Source organism: Humulus lupulus, chromosome 7 (genome assembly GCF_963169125.1).
Source record: "Humulus lupulus chromosome 7, drHumLupu1.1, whole genome shotgun sequence".
Taxonomy (NCBI): Eukaryota; Viridiplantae; Streptophyta; class Magnoliopsida; order Rosales; family Cannabaceae; genus Humulus; species Humulus lupulus.
In genome coordinates this window covers 196,222,046-196,229,241 of record NC_084799.1, presented here as the reverse complement: position 1 = coordinate 196,229,241, position 7,196 = coordinate 196,222,046, and positions in this window count along the sequence as shown.

Here is a 7,196-nt window from a genome sequence, read left to right as displayed (position 1 = left end):
ACCCGGGGAATACTACATATGCCGACGTTCTTGAGACGGCAATAGAAGTAGAGAGGTTGCAGGCTAATGTAAGTAAAGAGGAAGCCAATAAGCCTGAACCTAGACAGCAGAATCAACCTCAGACCAGTCGGAACAACAACCATAATGGCAACAATCAGTCAGGCAACAACGGTAACAGCCAGAAAAGACGGCATTCGGATAACAAGCAATTCAACAGCGATAAGAGGGCACAAACGAATAATGGGGGAAATAGGTCGGGTTATGTGGAATACCCGCCATGTGCTAAGTGTCAGAAGAAGCATCCTGGAGAATGCCGCGCAAATACAAAGGAATGTTTTAACTGTGGTCAGGAATGGCATCGTAAAAGAGATTGTCCTCAGCGAAAGCCAGAAGGGAAGAAGGACGACAAGATGGTTCCTGCTAGGGTTTTTGCTTTAACCCAAGGAGAGGCTGATGCTAGCAATAAGGTGGTCACAGGTCAGGTTTCTATCCTCAATAACTTATGTTCAGTATTATTTGATTCGGGAGCCACTCATTCGTATATCTCGTTAGGAATGATAGAAAAACTAGACAAACCTTGTGAAATATTTAGAACTAGGTTTGTAACCGAGTTGCCTTCGGGCAAAGTAGTTCTATCATCACAGATAGTACGAGGCGTACCAATCAAGATTGAGGATATAGAACTAGAAGGAGACCTGATAGAACTGGTGATCAAGGACTTCGACGTAATATTAAGCATGGATTGGCTAGCACGGCATGGCGCAACCATCGACTGCAAACGCAAGAAGGTGATGTTCGAGACTCCTGACAGCCAAAGACTATGCTTCATGGGACAAGCTTCAGGATTACGCACTCCGTTAGTATCATCTCTCAAAGCTCAGAGAATGATGGGAAAAAGGATGTCAAGCGTTCTTAGCCAGCATCACAAATGTGGAAAGGGAGACACCACTTAAGGTTGGAGGTGGCCATGTTATACAAGAATTTCTAGAGGTATTTCCTGATGACTTGCCAGGATTGCCGCCAACTCGAGAAATAGACTTCACGATAGAATTAGTACCAGGCACCGAGCCTATCTCTAAGGCACCATACCGGATGGCACCTACGGAACTTAAGGAGTTAAAGGCGCAGCTACAAGAACTCCTAGGCTTGGGTTTTATTAGGCCAAGCCATTCACCATGGGGAGCTCCGGTACTATTCATGAAGAAAAAGGACGGAAGTATGCGGATGTGTAAAGACTATCGCGAGCTGAACAAAGTAACGATTAAGAACAAGTACCCGCTACCTCGGATCGACGATTTGTTTGATCAACTCCGAGGCGCGACTGTATTTTCAAAGATCGATTTACGGTCTGGGTATCATCAACTCAAAGTAAAAGGAGAAGATATTCCTAAGACATCCTTTAGGCCTCGTTATGGAAATTAAGAGTTCTTAGTTATGTCCTTTGGTCTTACTAACGCACCAGCCGCGTTTATGGACTTAATGAATTGGGTCTTCAAGGATTACTTAGATTAATTTATTGTTGTGTTCATCGACGACATTTTAATATACTCCAAGGATGAAGTAGAGCACGAGGAACATTTGAGGTTGATTTTGACGCGATTGAAGGAGCATCAACTCTACGCCAAGTTCAAGAAATGCAAATTTTGGCTTTCGCAAGTGTTGTTCCTCGGGCACATCATATTGAAAGATGGAGTTGCAGTAGACCCATCAAAGGTAGAGGCCGTGAAGGGTTGGCCCAGACCAAAGAACGCATCTGAAGTAAGAAGCTTTCTAGGGTTAGCAGGTTATTATAGGAAGTTTGTAGAGGGCTTTTCAAAGATAGCCACTCTGCTCACCAACCTGACCTGGAAACAACAAAGATTCAACTGAAGTGATAAGTGTGAAGAACGCTTCTAGTTGCTTAAGGATAAGCTTTGCTCAGCACCATAACTTAGTGTACCGACACCCAGCGATAAGTTCGTTGTCTACTGCGATGCATCAAAACAAGGATTGGGTTGCGTGCTGATGCAAAATGACAAGGTGATAGCCTACGCCTCACGACAGTTGAAGGAGTACGAGCAACGCTATCCAACTCACGATATGGAGTTGGCAGCGGTGGTCTTTGCATTAAAAATCTGGTGTCATTATCTTTACGGAGAACGGTGCGAGATTTATACGGACCACAAGAGTTTAAAGTACTTCTTTACTCAAAAGGAACTCAACATGAGGCATCGCAGGTGGTTGGAGTTAGTAAAGGATTACGACTGCGAAATCCTATACCACCCATGAAAGGCGAACGTAGTTGCCGATGCACTTAGTAGGAAAAGTTATGGGAATTTAGCAGCTTTATCCGGAATAGAAAAGCTGTTACGGCAGGAGCTTATCAGTGTCGGAATAGAAGTAGTTATAGGAAAGCTGGCTAACTTTTCTATCCAATCGAATCTGCTAGAGGACATACGGATTGGTCAGAGACATGATGACACACTGGCAGCACATATGGGTGCAGTCAGAGAAGGCAAAGCTACAGATTTCTCAATCTCTAGCCAAGGTTTATTGAGATATAAGGATCGGGTATGCGTGCCAAATGATCAAGGTATTAAGAAGACGATTCTAGAAGAAGCGCACAGTACCCCGTACTCAGTTCACCCAGGGTCAACCAAGATGACTCATGATGTTAAGGCAGTATATTGGTGGCCAGGGATGAAGAAGGACATAGCAGAGTTGTATCTAAGTGTCTTATATGCCAACAAGTGAAAGCAGAGCATTAGCGGCCTGCAGGTTTATTGCAACCGCTTAGCGTACCAGAATGGAAGTGGGACGATATAGCTATGGACTTCGTGACGGGTCTGCCAAGGATGAATAAGCAGCATGATTCCGCTTGGATAGTAATAGATAGACTAACCAAGTCAGCTCATGTCCTGCCTGTTAAGACTTCATACACGGCAGACCAATATGTAGACATCTACATCCAAGAGATAGTACGGTTGCATGGAATCCCCAAGAGGATAGTGTCAGATAGAGGATCGGTGTTTACAGATTTTGCGGAATTTTACAGCAAGCTATGGGTACTAAGTTAAGTCTTAGTACAGCTTTTCATCCTCAGACAGATGGTCAGTCCGAGCGTACGATTCAGATTTTAGAGGATATGCTACGTGCGTGTGTACTTGATTTCGGAGGATCATGGAACAAGTACTTGCCGTTGATAGATTTTTCCTACAACAACAGCTACCAATCAACGATCGGGATGGCACCTTATGAGTTTCTATATGGAAGAAGGTGCCGATCACCATTACACTGGGACGAGGTAGGAGAAAGGCAGCTTCTAGGGCCCGAAGTTGTTAGACAAGCTCAAGAAGTAGTAGCACTTATTAGACAGTGTATGCTTGCTGCTCAAAGCCGTCAGAAAAGCTATGCGGATGCCAAGCGACGCGATGTGGAATTCCAAGTTGGAGATTAAGTCTTCCTGAAGATATCTCCTATGAAAGGTGTAAAGCTATTTGGGAAGAAAGGCAAGCTTAGTCCCCGATTCATAGGTCCTTTTGAGATATTGAACAAAGTGGGGGCAGTTGCGTATAGACTAGCCCTACAGCCTGCACTAGCCGATAGTCACAACGTGTTCCACATCTCGATGCTACGCAAATATGTGTCAGACCCATCTCACGTCCTCAAGTACGATACGATAGCACTCCAGAAAGACTTAAGTTACAAGGAACGACCGGTTAGCATCCTGGATAGGGGATGAAGCAGTTACGGTCCAAGAGCTTTCCTATAGTCAAAGTCCTATGGAGTAATAGTTCTGAACGAGAGGCAACGTGGGAGTTGGAGGAGGACATGCAAAGCCGGTATTCGGAGTTATTTGGTAAGTAAATTTCGAGGACGAAATTCTTTTTAGTAGGGGAGAATTGTAGAGTCCAAGAACTTTACTTAGCTAAGTTAGATAGTAGTATAATAGTAATAATAGTACTATCTTTATAACTGTGGATTTTTGGTTCAGACCGGGATTTATTTGGACACTCATAGTAGTACTTGTAGATTTTTTAAGTTTAACCTATAGTTTAGGAATATTAATTTTAACCTAAGGTTTGATCAATATGACTGATATTAAGGATAATATTTATTATACTATAAGGTTTAGATAAGAACCAATAAGATAATAGCACATGTTATGTATAGGTTTATTAATGATTAAGTATTTTGAGGATTAAATTTATTAAGGTTAAAATTTGAACACTCTAAGGTTAGTCAGCAGCTTTGAAAACGTTAGAGGGCTTAGTCAAGGCTGTTTATTCAATTAAAATTAAGCTAAAAATGTGTAATTTCGTGTTTAAATATTCAGCGTATGCCGATATATCGCAGCTATAGGGGGCGATATATCGCAGTACGAAGATACGAAAAACACGAAACGATGCACGATTGCCTCAGGCATAATGGTCCAGGCGATATATCTCCTATAGGGGGCGATATATCGCCTCCTTCAGCATATTTTGAAAGTTTTCAAAAATGTTTTCCACTCAAACCTTCAACCTCTTGATAAGTCCAGCACCTTTCTAAACGAGTCTTCAGCCTCTGCTGAATGATAATTCAAATTATTTTCACTTAAAAAGCCATTATTTTTATTCAAGTTAAATGAGATCTTTTCATTCCTAAACTCTATAAATAGGACCTAGTACCCAGCCATTTATTCATCTATTACTCTAAGTTCAGAGGCTGCAAGTTGCTAGGTGAGTGTGAGAGTGTAAACACTTGGGTTGGGAATTAGAAGCTTGATCATTATAAGCTTATCAAACACTTGGGGAAGTAAGGTTTATTCACATTTCGGTTCAAGGTTTAGATTGATCATATAAGTCTTCAAGGTATTTCCAAACTCTAGTCCATTTCTGTATTATGTTCTTTAAGTTCTCATAGTCTTCTACTCATTCTAACCTTATTCTTATTTTTGGTTAGGAAATCCAAGTTCTTAAGCACAAGGTTTTTGGTAAGTATATAGCATAGATCCTTCTTCACTTTCATCCCTTTTCTTCAATATACTCACCATATTTTAAATGGTTTTTAGGAGTGTTCCAAGGTCCCAAATCAGTTCTCATATCCCGGTTATTTTGGTAAGGAAAATAGGATAGGATTTATGTGAGTTATATGATTTTGATATGTTATCTTATGAATATGTGTTATGAAAAATGCTATGTTAAGTATGTTTGTAGACTTAGACATATGACCTATACAGCAAACAAGCCCCAAATAGATTATGGGCATATGACTTGCTTAGATAGCAAGACCCCACTAATATAATGGGCATATGACTTGTTTAGTTTATGGGACCCCAAGTAATAATGCCCATTATAGTATGTATGTGACATAAGTGTTATGGTATGTTTTTATGTTGCATTATGAATTTTTATGTATATGGCTATATGTTAGATTTTCCTTGCTGGGCATTAGGCTCACTTCTTTTTTGTTTATGTGTGCAGGAAAATAGTTCTAATGGCGGGAAAGGTTCTTGGAAGCTTGGGGAATGTGTATTGAGGCGGAATGGATTCAAAGAACTGAGAGTTTCGATTTGAGGATGTAGTTTTTGTTTCTTATGGTTTTTATATGTATTTTTCCGCATTTTATTATGTAATCTCTTTTTAATTATCAATATGTCATGTTTTGATTTTAAAACAATGGGATCCCATATCCTAACTTAAATTTTATGTAAGTTTGACCTTTGTTTTTTTTAAGTTTTAATAAAGTTATGATCTTATCACTTGTAAGTGTTATTAAGAATTAGTGTTTATGTATAGTTTTCGTTAATGGTCCAAAAGTCTAGAGTAGTTGGGTCATTACATTCGATTCCACCACCCCGTTTGGTGGAATAAGAGCTTCCCGAGGGCTCGGAATTGGTCCCGAGGTTAGGTTTTTGACTTGAGGTTTGGTGATGGTTCTGACCTATGGTTGTGACTAGGTGCGTGCTAGAGCTCAAAGGGGGGATCGTGCTCAAGGATCGAGTGAACAAAGCTAGCAAATCAAAAGGTAAGAAAATTGCACCCGGTATTTTGTTTGTGATGGGACTAAGTGCTCCCGATATCTGTATAATGTCAATGATGGTATTATGCCATGGACATGTGATAGACGGCCTAAGGGTGCCATATACAATATTTGCGCACAGGGCACGACTTGGCCACTGGTAGCCGAGGACAGCTTAACATTCACTGAGCTTGGTTTAAGCGGGCCGGAGTCAGTGGGATAAACAGAGGGTGCGGCCTGAGGGCGCTAACCCTAGTTATCATTTGTAAATTGGTGATTGATATGAGTTGATATGTTTAGTATGTTGAATACTTGATTATCATGAATGCTTATATGATTGAGAACATGCCTATGTGATATGAGATGTTGGATTGTCTGTTGTCTGCTTATGCTCTGTTATTGTGTTTTCTTGCTGGGCCTTGCTCACGGGTGCTACGTGGTGCATGTAAAGGCAAGGGCAAGTTGGACCAACCCTGAGGTGGAGGGCTGCGGGGAAGAATGTACATAGTCAGCTGTTCGGTCGCCATGGCCGAGGAGTGGATCAGGACAGGGATTGCTTAACTGTCTGTTTTGCCTTAGTATGGCTACTACTGTAATTAAATCTCGAATCTTTTGTAAATGGTTTTAATTCTATTAATTTTGGGATCCCGTGCAAACATAAAATGTTTATTTATAAGAAATGCAGCTTTTGAGACCAAAATCTTTTAACCCTAGTTCCATTATAGTTTCTGTAACACGTTTTTAATTAAATGACTTGATTAGCAAGTCTGGCACTTTTATAAACACACAATGTAGCAGTCTTGGCTATCCAGGTTATTACATGTTTCAAGTTTGGTTTTATGAGTGTTGCAACTATATGGTTGGGAAGTACTGCAAATTGGTTTCTGAAACTATTCTGACGATTGCTAGGTGGAGTTGTTCTAGTACTCCTGATCTGAGATTGTTGAAGGTTATTGTTTTTGATATTCCAGCTAAGAAGGTATAGTTTTATGTTGTTTATATGTTAGTTTACTATTGTTTTAGCATTGTCTGCCTATTACATTTTAATGTTTTTATGTTTTTTGGTTGTTGTTTTGTAGTTTATGTTGAGAAATCTGAAGTCAAATGATAATGAGGTTGTTGTCTACAAGTTGGGTGGATTTGCTTTCAACGCAAACGTTGATGAAGTTAGGGAAGCAAAAGTAGATTTAGTGTCTAATGTGGGTCTTGTTGGT